This window comes from Myxine glutinosa, chromosome 2 (assembly GCF_964187855.1).
Source record: "Myxine glutinosa chromosome 2, kmMyxGlut1.1, whole genome shotgun sequence".
NCBI classification, from domain to species: domain Eukaryota; kingdom Metazoa; phylum Chordata; class Myxini; order Myxiniformes; family Myxinidae; genus Myxine; species Myxine glutinosa.
Window position 1 is genome coordinate 186496102 of NC_136262.1, and position 15274 is coordinate 186511375.

The window sequence follows — 15274 nt, forward strand, 5'->3', positions numbered from 1 at the left end:
GCTTTCAATTAAAGCCCAAACGGCTGAAGGGCTCCAAGTCAAACTTGGTATGGGTATGTAAAATGATGTAAAGATAAACTGATTAGATTTTGGGGTCACGAGGTCAAAGGTCCCATTGGGTAAAAATTATGTTACTGAGCTAACTTGTGAAATCAGTGATGGGATTTTGACCAAACTTGGTATAAGTTTATATTATGATGCAAAAATGAACTGATTGGATTTTGGCATCGAAGGTCAGAGATCATGTCAGGTAAAATGTGATGCAGGAGAACAGCTGAAGGGATTTAAATCAAATTTGGTACAAGTATTATAATGACTAGCAACGGCATCCGCCCTATGGGCGGGGCTTCAATTGGGAAGCCCAAATGAAAAGGCAACATATCAGAAATTGAAGGGTTTTTTTAATTTTAAATGATTCATGTAAACATCCGTTGAATCATATCACACGGAAATCATCAAAATCTAAACTATCTTTAGAATTTCAATAAAAGCCACATCACTGTTCATATCGGTAAATATTATTCCATCATGTTTCAAATCCTGATCGATACACTATGATCGTGATGATCGTGAATCGTGATCGATAATAGTGTTCACAATCGCAAGGTCGTATGTACTCCTGATACGTGTACCAAATTCCCGATACGTGTAACTGTACCAAATCAACAGTTAAAAGGATTTTGAGCCGATAGCTGTTACGGCCTTGGCAAGATCGATGGAGACAGCGATCTGTTAGCAATCGATGGAGACAGCGATCTGTTAGCGTATTCACCGCACAAATAGCTATGTGGAATTCTCTCATGTAGAGATTAAACGTTACGGCTGTTACGGCCTTGGCAAGATCGATGGAGACAGCGTTTATTAGACTTTTAATGAAGGACACTGTCTCAAGCCCCAGTCCCCATCACGGATGGGGCTCAGCGGTTTACCCGAGCCTAACGGCGAAGGGCAAGGTACACGCTGGCTCGTCCAGTGTAGCGCGCGTGCGGCCGCGGACATTGAAGGGCATTAAACGTTCATTAAAGGATTATGAAACGAAAAACATTACGAAATTACATTCACACCGTCACGTCAAACACTGCCATGAACACATACATCGTCACAATGAGAACATCGTCACAATGAACGTTATGCGAACGTGAATGTTATGCGGGAGTCCAAACCTGAGAATACTGGAGACCAAAGCTGAAATTTGAAAAACTAAATAGCCTATTTTACTCCTGGAGATCCCAGGATTACCCACACAAAATATCGTTTCGATCAGTTGAGCCGTTTTTGCGGTACCTTCGAACAGACGGACAGACATTTGGTGAATTATAGTAAGATGTAATTACAGTGGGTGGAGGCATATTGGTCGACGTCGGAAGAGTGCCGTTGTAGTTACCTATGCGGCCCATCCTCTAATCATCATTCTCTGAATCTGATTCAACTTATTGAGGCTGCTGCCTCCTAGTCTCAGCAGGACATGCATTGTTTTTTTGTGGAACATTTTGTTGATTGTGGCTACTTTACTGCAACTGCATTGGAACACTGGAACCGTAAACTGGTTTATTGCTTAAATTTTTGCAGTCAGTGAGGTTGTAGTTGGAGTATCTGTTCTGAGTTTGGGATGCCAGCAGTTTTGTTCGGATCTTTGCCAAGTCACACCAAAGACTTTTAAAATGTACATGCTGCATGGTACAGGCTGTACAGGTGGCTTCCTGTTTGGTCCTAACCGTTGCCACGTCATACCAAAGATTATAAAAAATATGGCCAATGCCCCTAGGCTCACCTGGTAGAACCAGGGAACCATGTAGGTTTGGTTTTGGTTTGGTTCTAACTGTTGCCATGTCATACCAAAGATTATAAAAAAATAGGGCCAATGCCCCCTAGGCCCACCCGGTAAAATGAGGGAACCACCTGTAGTTATTGATGATGCACAAAATATGTAACGGAGAAGAAAGTAAATGTCACATCGCTTAACAATCACCATCAATAAGCTGGACCATGGGGGAGGGAGGAGGAGGAGGAGATGGGCAAGATGCTGTGCGTTGGCATTCCCTCGATTGGGGTGGGGAGAAATCAACACCATGATGTGGTGGCTCTGCCAGTACCTAGGGTGCTCCAGTACCAAAGTTCAATGGCTGTGTTTGTTTGATGTCAAGTCCTTTGTTGTCTCTTGTGTGCCTACGTGTGAGTGTGCAGTTTGTGTGTGAAAGGCCTTCCATGTGCCATGGAATCTGTAGAGACAAGAAAGAAGACATGTTTCAGGATTAGCTGTGTTCTGCTCACGTATTCCTTGGCAATTTTTTGCACATTTGGTTGTGGCAAATTTGGTGGCTTTCTTCATTTCAAAGGTCGTGAGGTCAAGTTTTATTTTGCTCGTTGTTGCGTTGTTGTTGCCTTGCCTTACCTGCTTTGAACATGCATTTGGCGAATCTAAAATCCATTGTGTGTGTTGTTTCGAGTACCTCATAATCATGTTGTCACGTTGTTGTAGTTTACATTTTATTTCCCAATTTGTTGCCCACAAATTTGTTTGTAGCCAGGCCCACAATAGGTTAAGCTTGCCCTTCTGGCATCCCATCCTGGCCAGGACTATTAAAATTTGGCATTTTGGTTAGAGCCGTTTACCAATTTATTTACTAGCAGGGGTACCCGGCATAGTATAGACATCTCTCTTATAACATAGTACAGATTATTATTTACTGTCACTCAAGTATTTATTTTCCTCTCCATGTACAGTGGATTCAGACCCCTTCACTTTTTCACATTTTGTTATGTTGCAGCCTTATGCTGAAATCGTTTAAATTCATTTTTTCCCTCATCAATCTACACTCAATACCCCATAATGACACAGAGAAAACAGGATTTTAGAAAGTTTTGCAAATTTATTAAAAAGAAAAACTGAAATATCACATTGACATAAGTATTCATACCCTTTGCGATGACACTTGAAATTTAATTCAGGTGCCTCCCATTTCTCTTGATCATCTTTGAGATGTTTCTTCACCTTGATTGGAGTCCACCTGTGGTAAATTCAATTGATTGGACATGATTTCGAAAGGCACACACCTGTCTATATAAGGTCTCACAGCTGACAATGCATATCAGAGCAAAAACCAAGCCATGAGGTCGAAGGAACTGCCTGCAGAGCACAGAGACAGGATTGTGTCGAGGCACAGATCTGGGGAAGCCTACAAAAAAGTTTGGAACAACCAGGACTCTTCCTAGAGCTGGCCGCCCGGCCAAACTGAGCAATCGGGGGAGAAGGGCCTTGGTAAGAGAGGTGAATAAGAACCGGATGGTCATTCTGGCTAAGCTCCAGAGATCCTGTGTGGAGATGGGAGAAACTTCCAGAAGGACAACCATCACTGCAACACTCCACCAATCTGGGCTATATGGCAGAGTGGCCAGACGGAAGCCAAACAGTTAAATCTTGGTTTTATCAGACCACAGAATCTTGTTTCTCAGTCTGAGAGTCCTTCAGGTGCTTTTTTTGCAAACTCCAAGCGGGCTTTCATGTGTCTTTCACTGAGGAGAGGCTTCCGTCTGGCCATTCTGCCATAAAGCCCCGATCGGTGGAGTGTTGCAGTGATGGTTGTCCTTCTGGACGTTTTCCCATCTCCACACAGGATCTCTGCAGCTCAGCCAGAGTGACCACCGGGTTCTTGGTCACCTCTTACCAAGGCCCTTCTCCCCCGATTGCTCAAGTTGGCCAGGCGGCCAGCTCTAGGAAGAGTCCTGGTTGTTCCAAACTTCTTCCATTTAAGAATTATGGAGGCCACTGTGCTCTTGGGAACTTTCAATGCAGCAGAGATTTTTTGAAGGCCTCCCCAGATCTGTGCCTCGACACAATCCTGTCTCTGAGCTCTGCAGGCAGTTCCTTCGACCTCATGGCTTGGTTTTTGCTCTGATATGCATTGTCAGCTGTGAGACCTTATATAGACAGGTGTGTGCCCTTCCAAATCATGTCCAATCAATTGAATTTACCACAGGTGGACTCCAATCAAGGTGTAGAAACATCTCAAAGATGAGATGATCAAGAGAAATGGGAGGCTGCTGAGCAAAATTTCAAGTGTCATAGCAAAGGGTATGAATACTTATGTCAATGTGATATTTCAGTTTTTTATATTTAATAAATTTGCAAAACTTTCTAAAATCCTGTTTTCTCTTTGTCATTATGGGGTATCGAGTGTAGATTGATGAGGGAAAAAATGAATTTAAACGATTCCAGCATAAGGCTGCAACATAACAAAATGTGAAAAAAGTGAAGGGGTCTGAATACTTTCTGATGCACTGTATATTATTTTCTTTCTTTCCAGCTTTCAACCCATAATGCCTACTTTTTCTTTTTCATTTTTTCCCCGTAAATTAGAACTTGTGTATGATAATTTGTAAATTACAATAGTTTACATTTTTAATTGTCATTACATACAGCTACAGTCTTTTACATAAACTTAACTTTGGGGCTAACCCCCCTTTCTAGCAGGGAAAATGGCCTTAAAATGCCTGTTGTTTGTTGTTGTTGTATAAACTTAACTTTGGCTTCTACTGACACAGCATTTGTTTATGGAGTGACTAACGATGTATCAGTACTCTTCAACAGGAATATGAACACACACAAGCCACGGAACCTATTTTTACTTCTTTTGTGAGGAGTGTGTATATACATATACATACAACAACAACAACAACAACATGCATTTTAAGGCCATTTTCCCTGCTAGAGCGGGGGTTAGCCTTGCGGTCCCCATGACAATCTTCTCCATTTTGCCCTATTTTCAACATCTCTTGTTAACCCCCTTGCCCGCATTTCTTCTTCCACCATCTTTAGCCAAGTCTTTCTCGGTCTTCCCCGTCCTCTACTTCCTTCTACATTAATTTCCATCACTCTTCTCAACCAGTCACTTTCATCCTTCCTCAACACATGACCAAACCATCTCAACCTGTTCCTCTTCACAGCATCAATCACAGGCAATATTCCCATCATCTTTCGCAATTCATCATTTGTCTTCCTCTCTCTCACAGCACCACTTGGTTGTCTGCGACATAAGGGTGAAAGGTGCGAGGAGAGCTCGGCGGGTGAAGTACCAACCGAGAATGAAGGTGTGGAGGTTGAAAGAGGTGACAGTAAGGGAGGCATTAAAAGAGAGGCTGAGTAGGGTAGAGGATGATGTGGTTGAGCTTGAAAGTGGTTGGATGTCAATGAAAGCTAGTCTGTTGGGAGCCGTTGGTGAGGTATGTGGATGGACAAAAGGACCACCGAGGCACTCGGAAACATGGTGGTGGGATGTTGAAGTTGGAAAGAGGATTGACGAGAAGAGGAAGAAGTTCAAAGAGTGGCAGAAGGCGAAGGGTACGGGAGCAGAAACAGCAGAGCATGAAAGTTATAAGGCAGCCAGGAAGGCTGCAAAGAAAGAGGTAGCAAAGGCGCAGGAGGCATGTAGGAAAATATTCGGAGAACGCTTGGATTCGGAAGAGGGTCAGAAAGCAGTATTCAGGATTGCAAAGCACATAGCGAAAGAGAGGTGTGATGTGATGGGGGTGAGTTGCTTGAAGGATGAAGTGGGACAAATCGTTGTCGACCCAGATGGAATTAAAGAAAGATGGAAAAGATATATGGAAATGCTGTTGAATACAGAGAATGAATGGGATGGCAACATAGAGAGTAACCCAGTTTTAGGACCGGCAGAGAAGATAACTGAGAAGGAAGTTGAGGAAGCGATAAAAGCAATGAAGAGTGGAAAAGCGGGAGGGCCGACGGGAGTTGTGGGAGATATGTTGAAGGCAGCAGGAAGTTGGGGTGTGAAGAGAATGACAGAGATCTGTAATCTGGTGGTGAAAGAAGGCCGCATTCCAGTGGATTGGGAACTGAGTACCCTCGTCCCTCTATACAAGGGGAAAGGTGACCCTCTGGAGTGTGGCTCGTACCGAGCGATAAAGTTATTGGAGCATGGAATGAAGGTATTGGAAAGGGTGTTGGAAAGGAGGATAAGGAAGAAAGTGAAGATTGACGAAATGCAGTTTGGATTTATGCCAGGAAGAGGAACGACAGATGCGCTTTTCATTGTGAGGCAGTTGCCGGAGAAGTACATGGATAAGAGGAAGAAGTTGTTTTTTGGGTTTGTTGATCTGGAGAAAGCATTCGATAGGGTTCCACGCAAAGTATTGACATGGGCATTGAGGAAGTTAGGAGTGGAGGAATGGTTGATCAGAGTAGTGATGGCAATGTACAAAAGAGCACGCACAGCTGTAAGGACGAAGGACGGGAACAGTGGTGAGTTTGAGGTGAAGGTGGGAGTGCATCAGGGGTCAGTACTAAGTCCACTACTATTTGTAGCTGTGATGGAGGTGCTGGCTCAGAACGTAAAGGAGGGTTTACCGTGGGAGTTGTTGTATGCAGATGATCTGGTGTTGATTGCGGAAAGTATGGATGGACTGAAGGAAAAGATGAACAAGTGGAAGGAATGTATGGAGACAAAAGGTCTGAAGGTGAATATCGGAAAGACAAAGGTGATGGCAAGTGGTAAAGCATGTGGTGAGGTGGAAAGAACTGGGAAGTGGCCGTGTGCTGTGTGCAGGAAGGGTGTCGGAGTGAACTCCATTCAGTGTACAATGTGCGCTGAGTGGGTTCATCAAAAATGTAGTGGTCTGAGAGGGTCATTAACCAGTGTGGCAGCTACATTCAAATGTAAGGTGTGCGCAGAGGGAGCTGCAGATGGAGGAAATGTTGAGTTGGATCTTGGAGATGGCGTGAAGCTGGAAGGTGTGAAAACATTTTGCTACCTCGGAGACATGCTGAATGGAGAAGGTGGATCAGACTCGGCAACGGTTGCTCGAGTGAGATGTGCATGGAAGAAGTTTCGGGAACTGAGTGGCGTGCTGATGAGGAGGAGAGTGTCGCTGAAGCTGAAGGGAAAGGTGTATGCTGCATGTGTGAGAAGTGTTATGATTTATGGGAGCGAGACATGGGTAATGAACGTAGAGCAGCAACGAAGGCTGGAAAGGGTGGAAATGCGAATGGTTCGATGGATGTGCGGAGTATCGTTGAGAGAGAGGAGGACAAGTGATGAATTGCGAAAGATGATGGGAATATTGCCTGTGATTGATGCTGTGAAGAGGAACAGGTTGAGATGGTTTGGTCATGTATTGAGGAAGGATGAAAGTGACTGGTTGAGAAGAGTGATGGAAGCTAATGTAGAAGGAAGTAGAGGACGGGGAAGACCGAGAAAGACTTGGCTAAAGATGGTGGAAGAAGAAATGCGGGCAAGGGGGTTAACAAGGAGAGATGCAGAAAATAGGGCAAAATGGAGAAGATTGTCATGGGGACCGCAAGGCTAACCCCCGCTCTAGCAGGGAAAATTGCCTTAAAATGCATGTTGTTGTCTCTCAACGATACTCCGCACATCCATCGAACCATTCGCATTTCCACCCTTTCCAGCCTTTGTTGCTGCTCTACGTTCATTACCCATGTCTCGCTCCCATAAATCATAACACTTCTCACGCATGCAGCATACACCTTTCCCTTCAGCATCAGCGACACTCCCCTCCTCATCAGCACGCCACTCAGTTCCCAAAACTTCTTCCATGCACATCTCACTCGAGCAACCGTTGCCGAGTCTGATCCACCTTCTCCATTCAGCATGTCTCCGAGGTAGCAAAATGTTTTCACACCTTCCAGCTTCACGCCGTCTCCAAGATCCAACTCAACATTTCCTCCATCTGCAGCTCCCTCTGTGCACACCTTACATTTGAATGTAGCTGCCACACTGGTTAATGACCCTCTCAGACCACTACATTTTTTGATGAACCCACTCAGCGCACATTGTACATTGAATGGAGTTCACTCCGACACCCTTCCTGCACACCGCACACGGCCACTTCCCAGTTCTTTCCACCTCACCACATGCTTTACCACTTGCCATCACCTTCGTCTTTCCGATATTCACCTTCAGACCTTTTGTCTCCATACATTCCATCCACTTGTTCATCTTTTCCTTCAGTCCATCCATACTTTCCGCAATCAACACCAGATCATCTGCATACAACAACTCCCACGGTAAACCTCCTTTACGTTCTGAGCCAGCACCTCCATCACAGCTACAAGTAGTAGTGGACTTAGTACGGACCCCTGATGCACTCCCACCTTCACCTCAAACTCACCACTGTTCCCGTCTTTCGTCCTTACAGCTGTGCGCGCTCTTTTGTACATTGCCATCACTACTCTGATCAACCATTCCTCCACTCCTAACTTCCTCAATGCCCATGTCAATACTTTGCGTGGAACCCTATCGAATGCTTTCTCCAGATCAACAAACCCAAAAAACAACCTCTTCCTCTTCATGTACTTCTCCTGCAACAGCCTCACAATGAAAAGCCGCGTCTGTCGTTCCTCTTCCTGGCATAAATCCAAACTGCATTTCGTCGATCTTCACTTTCTTCCTTATCCTCCTTTCCAACACCCTTTCCAATACCTTCATTCCATGCTCCAATAACGTTATCGCTCGGTACGAGCCACACTCCAGAGGGTCACCTTTCCCCTTGCATGGAGGGACGAGGGTACTCAGTTCCAAATCCACTGGAATGCGGCCTTCTTTCACCACCAGATTACAGATCTGTCATTCTCTTCACACCCAACTTCCTGCTGCCTTCAACATATCTCCACAACTCCCGTTGGCCCTCCGGTTTTTTACACTCTTCATTGCTTTTATCGCTTCCTCAACTTCCTTCTCAGTTATCTTCTCTGCTGGTCCTAAAACTGGGTTACTCTCTATGTTGCCATCCCATTCATTCTCTGTATTCAACAGCATTTCCATATATCTTTTCCATCTTCCTTTAATTCCATCTGAGTCGACAACAATTTGTCCCACTTCATCCTTCAAGCAACTCACCCCCATCACATCACACCTCTCTTTCGCTATCTGCTTTGCAATCCTGAAAACTGCTTTCTGACCCTCTTCCGAATCCAAGCGTTCTCCGAACATTTTCCTTCATGCCCCCCTGCGCCTTTGCTACCTCTTTCTTGCAGCCTTCCTGGCTGCCTTATAACTTTCATGCTCTGCTGTTTCTGCTCCCGTACCCTTCGCCTTCTGCCACTCCTTGAACTTCTTCCTCTTCTCGTCAATCCTCTTTCCAACTTCATCATCCCACCACCATGTTTCCGAGTGCCTCGGTGGTCCTTTTGTCCATCCACATACCTCACCAACGGCTCCCAACAGACTAGCTTTCATTGACATCCAACCACTTTCAAGCTCAACCACATCATCCTCTACCCTACTCAGCCTCTCATTTAATGCCTCCCTTACTGTCACCTCTTTCAACCTCCACACCTTCATTCTTGGTTGGTACTTCACCCGCCGAGCTCTCCTCGCACCTTTCACCCTTATGTCGCAGACAACCAAGTGGTGCTGTGAAACAGCCTCCTCCCCCGGGATCACCTTGTGTCCCAGAGGTGCCCCCTATCTCGCCTACGCACCATCAGGTAGTCAACGGTTGTCGTCGACCCACCTGACGTGTATGTAACAAGCTTATTATCCTCTTTCTGGAACTGAGTATTACAAATCAGCTCCATCAGCAAAACTCCAAAATCCTTTCACCTTCTCCATTTCTCACACCATATCCGTAACCCCCATGAACTCCCTCAAAACCATCCATACTCCTTCCCACATGTCCATTCCCACATTTCCATTCAGGTCTCCTCCCACCACAACAACTTCCTCATCTTTCACGTTTTCCATCAGCTTCTCTATCGCACACCAGAACTTGTCCTTCTCTTCATTGCTTCGACCAACCTGCGGAGCATATCCCGAGATGACGTTCACCAAGAGCTTTCCAATCATCATTTTCACCATCATCAACCTGTCACTCACTCGTCACACTCACCACACTGTCTACAAACTCCTCAGAAAACAGGACACCAACACCTTTCACGCCCTCCGGGCACCCTTGCCACACAATCTTGTATTTCTGTCCCTGCCTACCCTTCACCATTCTCACACACTTCCCTTCCATCTCGTCTCTTGCACACAACATCTGTCCACTCTTCTCTGACCAATACTTCCACCACTTCTCCTGATCTCCCTGTCATTGTCCCTACATTCCATGTCCCAAACCTCAGAAACCGATCTCCACTTCGGGCTGCACCCTGCCCATATGTACTTGTAATTGTCATGGTTCTCTTTTTGAGCAATGTTTTTATGGCCGGATGCCCTTCCTGACGCCAACCCTCTTAGTCGTCTCTTACGACACGCAGGGATACGGTGTACCTATTCTGACCAGGGTACACACTGGGAAACGTTTAAAACATGGAAATCCTGGGGGGGGGGGGGGGGGGGGGGGGGGAGGAGGCGGCGTCAGCATCACGGCTGCGGTTTAAACATATTCCAACAATATCCAAACAGAACCATGAAAAACATTCTGGGAAAAGTCTCCAAGCGAGAACGTGGATTTGAGAAAGAAGGAGCTCAGAGGCGGAAGAAAAACGAGATACAGGGGGCGGGGCACAAGTCGAGACGAGGAGGAGAGCGAACAAGCACGTGTCCGGGAGGAGAGAAAGAATCAATATAGAATTCTTTGTCTATCCGTTTGTCCTGTTTTAAAAACGCCGGACAAAGGGTAAGATGCCCGTGAGAGGCAGGGGGGAGAAAAGAAAATCAAAGAAACAAGCAAATACTATGAAGGAAAGAACTTACACTCACAAAGCACCGACGGGGGGAAGGGAACCCGGAAAGACTAGGCCGCGCACGACGCGCGAATAAAAAACGACCAATCACACACAAATCTGCAACAACCACAAAACCAAAACTAACAGAAACACACAACAGCACACACACAACAAAACAACCAGCGGAAATCCGACAAAGACACGAATGGGAAAACGCTCAAACTTCGATGCCGTGGAGAGATCGAAGCAAGCCTCGTCGCCCGAGGGACCGGAAGACCAGAAGTATACATATACATGGTGTTCCTAAATTATCTTTCCTATTTTGAATATAAATTAAAAAAAAAAAAACTAATGGACATACAAGCATACAGTTTGCACCACTTCGTAGCCCAACTCAGAGAATTTACATTTGCAGTTTTCATTCAGGTGTGTCCAGTATGTAGAGTAAACCCAAAGAATGTTGTGACTTGTGACTGGACATGCTGCGTGGATTGAAATTGAATATCGAACATTCTGAGAGCCACTAAAGGTGCACATGTGGAAGTCTACTGACATGTCAAGAAAAACGGAGTTGGGCTACAAGTGCCCATGGGCAAATCTCACCAATCACACGTAATATTACATATAGTCTGACAGTAGCGACAACAGAAAAAGCTTTTAAAGACAGACGTGGTTGTCGGTGGAATATTTTGAACAGTCTGACAACCATTGTTTATAGACGTACCACAATTATAATCTCATAAATAAGGTAATTATTGCAGTTGTGATGGCACGTGCACAGTGTGCAGGAACTCTTACATCCAGAAAGCTTGCATGCATGCAGCCATGCATGGTTGTGATGATGTAAAATGCCATAATATCTTGTCCAAGTACTGCTAAATGAAAGTGCCAAAAAGTTGATTTGTGCTCTACAGTGTTCAAGTAAATAATTCAATTGAAATAAAAAAAATAGAGTTTAAAGTTGTTGTTCTCTTCTCCTCCTCTTCCCTTTATAAGAAGGGGTGAGGTCCGATGGCACCAAGCCCCTGCCCTGCCATGACCACGATCCCTACTCCACTCCACCTTGTCCTTAGCCAACTCCCTCCACCCTCCAACCACCCCACCTTACACTGATATCCCTTTTCACACAATCCTCCCATCTCAACCATGGTCTACCTCTTTTCCTCCTACCTTGTTCCCTCAACCAATCTGCTCTCTTTGCCATTCTCTCTTCCCTCATCCACACCAAGTGTCCAGCCCATCTCAGCTGGCATTTCACCATTCTCCATGTCAAGCTCATCTGCACACCAATCTCCTCCCTCAGTTCATCCATTCTCTTTCTATCCACCCTCTTCACTCCCGCAATCCTCCTGACAAAGTTGTTCTCGCAAACCTGCACCTTTGTTGTTGTCTCTCTGTCAACCTTTCGACCTCTGCTCTTAACCTCTCTCCTTTTATTCACCCTCACCACAAACACCACAGGCTTGTGGAAAAAGATCGTAGAAAAGTTTACCGCCTTTGATGCAGCGTCTTTTAAACCTTATTTAAAACGTTGCATTAGATTCATGCCTGTTTGTTTGTCCTTTCTGATGTCCTTAAAACACGAAGTTTCCTGTTTTTGAATGATTTTCAGTTTTGTTTGACTTTCCAGACAGGCAGACATAGTAAAAAAAAAAAAATTTTTAAATCTCATTCCTCTCTGTGCATACGTGATCGGGTCAAATTCGGGACCAAATTACTGCTGAATCACGTTTTTTTCTCGATTCATGTTCGGCTTTCTGTTCAATATATAGCATTTAATTGAAATAAAGTTGTTTCTTGATCATAAACTGACATTTTTAGACAGACAGACAGACAGACAGACAGACAGAAGTGAACCAATTGCTTAACCCCGCTTTTTGCTTCGCGTGCGTCGGGTAAAAATGTAAAAGTATGCAAGAAGTATGCAAGCAAGGTAGGGATGGTCACAATAAATTATCATGTAAAACCATCCTGACATCTTTCCTTGAACGAACAATGGTTGTGACCATCCCTACATTGTTTGACATAAATCCCTGCATGCTTTTACATTAAAAATTTTTGTTTTATGTGGGGCATGCCAAAAGAGTACATTCGCAGCACAAAAATCGAATTATTAGTTGGCATCAGCTTGGGATAGAATAAAATGTCTTCAATCAATTTTACACTCCTGTTGGTGAAATACAGGCAGTCCCCGGGTTACGAACGCCCGTCTTACGAACGCCCGTACTTACGTACCGACCTCCGTAAAGCCTATTTATAATAAAAAAAATTTTTTTGTATACAGAATCGAGGCTCGTGAAAGAGCTAACATTTATCACACAGAAAAAAAAATCAAACAGACACACAAAGTATATAATAAGGGGAGTGGTAGACAAGAGAAATATGAGAAAAGCTCTGTTCAAGCGACCCTTGATGTTTACTTTAAGACAATTGACCAGCACCAAGTCCATCCTCTCCAGCACCAGGTCCATCCTCTCCAACACCAGGCCCATCATCTTGGAGAGATATATCAAGGTATGGTCGTTTCAAGGTTTGCAAGACATCAATTGGAACGAGAGTAAGTGTTAACCTTTAACCATTATCTTTTCTTTTCTATCTAAACAGTTTAAGAAATGTTTCTTTCATGTTTTTTATACCTATAGATGTTTTAGGTAAAATATATACTATATACTAAGACAAACATTTGACTAATTGACGCTAGATGTGAACCGTACGTAACTGTTCCGACTTGCATACAAATTCGACTTACAGACAGACTTAAAAACGGAACTCGTTCGTAACCCGGGGACTGCTTGTATAACACTTGGAATTTTAATCTCAGGCTATCATAGGCACCTCTTGGGCAAAGCTTTTTTTAGGGAATTGGGTGGAAGGGGCCGAGAGGGAGATAATTAATTGTATAAAAGATCTTCTTCCACTTTTGTCACTGGCATAAATTGCCCCAAATCTCGTGTGTGGAAATGTTGAAATCAGTTATTCTCCTGACAGATCGTGCATTGGTTCTGCGATGCCACTTTCGACCCTTCATCTAGACATTTCCAGTAATAAGGCTGCTTTGTGCCTCATAGTTGATTCCCTTTGCCAAACTAGCTGGCAATGACGTCAACTCTCGCCTCGTTAGTTAGATCCTGAAATACCCTAACCCTAACCCTAACAACAACTCCTCCTGGCTCTTTTCTTAAATCTGTGCATTAACAAACACCACAATGCATCATCATCGTCCCATCCCATCATTATTGCTATTTATTCATACGACCGTGAAAGTGTGGCCTCGTGGTTCTTTTGACGTTTTGGGTCTCGTAGTACAACTACTAATACAAATGTTTATTGTGTTTATTTTGTTGTGTTTGTGGCACTTAAGGAATACGAAGCCTGGTGTTTGCTTAACTGTTAGGGTGCTGGCTTGGGATCCTCGGATCCTGAGTTTGAATCCCGGTCGATCGGTGAATTAACCCTGTATCCAAGGAAAAGAAAAAAAAATTCCCAGCCTGTCATCCTTACTTCCCAGGTCGGCAAATTGAGTACCAACTCACTGGTAATTGGGGCACTGCATCAGCGGCACAAACGCGCTTCCAGAGAAATGATGCAACCAGCAGCCACAGGCTGCATACAAAACAAACAAAAATGAGGAATACTATACCTCTGGCTATAGTTTTGTTCAGCAAAACTAGTCTTCTGTTCTTTGTGCCTCGACCTCCATACAATTTCATTTTTCTAGTAAACAAGACCGAAAATCTACCAGCAGCATAGCCAAGCTTGTTTGATACTTTAGTTGAAGAGGATAGGTATGACCTGGGTGTGGATACTAAACACTGTTCAGATAGGACAGACACATTGTTCTTTACCCTTTACCCTTTACCCTACAGCTTTACCCTACAGGCGCCGCCAAAAAATAACACTTGGAATGTGCGATTGTGCGTAGTTGTTTTAGTTTTCAGCTGGATAGGAGATCAGAAATTCTATTTATGTACATGTACAATATGTACAATGAAGCTTTTACTACTAAAAATGCATCCTCTGTTAATTATCCTGTTTGTTTGTAAAAGAGTAGATAAGATATGCAAAAATCTGCAGGTGTGACAGATATTCACCAAGTACCAGATTAAAAAGCCATGAACGTTGCCACCATAGTCCAGTCAAAATAGTGGCTTGACCCATCACTAATTGCAACAGAATGTTTTTCACTGCTATGCATTTCAGGAATGTACCCTAAACACCATACTAAAAGTATACCAAAATATATTTGGTGGAAAGGCGTCAAATTTGCATAATATGCAAATTAGCTGCCACCATGAGGAAAAACATCTATTTTCCACAGTAATTCTGTATCGAAGTATCCAATCATGAGAAATTAAGGGGGTAGACCCATATTTTCAGGGTTGATTTTGAAAAGTTCATTTCTGGATCAATTATATTGTCACGCAACTCCGATTAACACCAGAGTTGCGGATTACCGATCACGAAGGCTTTAACTTCCGAGGCGAAAATTCAATGGCGAATTCCAAAACCAAAAGCTCCAAACGCGAGTAATGGAGGGGAACGGCGAGAGCCCCACAGCCTTATCTATTAAAATCAACCACCCAGTAAACTGCGTTCAGAAATATGTACAGAAAATAATATAAGGGTTTA

At 44.1% G+C, this 15274-nt stretch overlaps 1 protein-coding gene across 2 annotated transcripts in view; it reads left to right on the forward strand.

Moving 5' to 3' along the window:
- Positions 1–15274, forward strand: part of LOC137422192 (uncharacterized) — a 113893-nt gene that overhangs the window by 53617 nt on the left and 45002 nt on the right. The window lies entirely within an intron of this gene.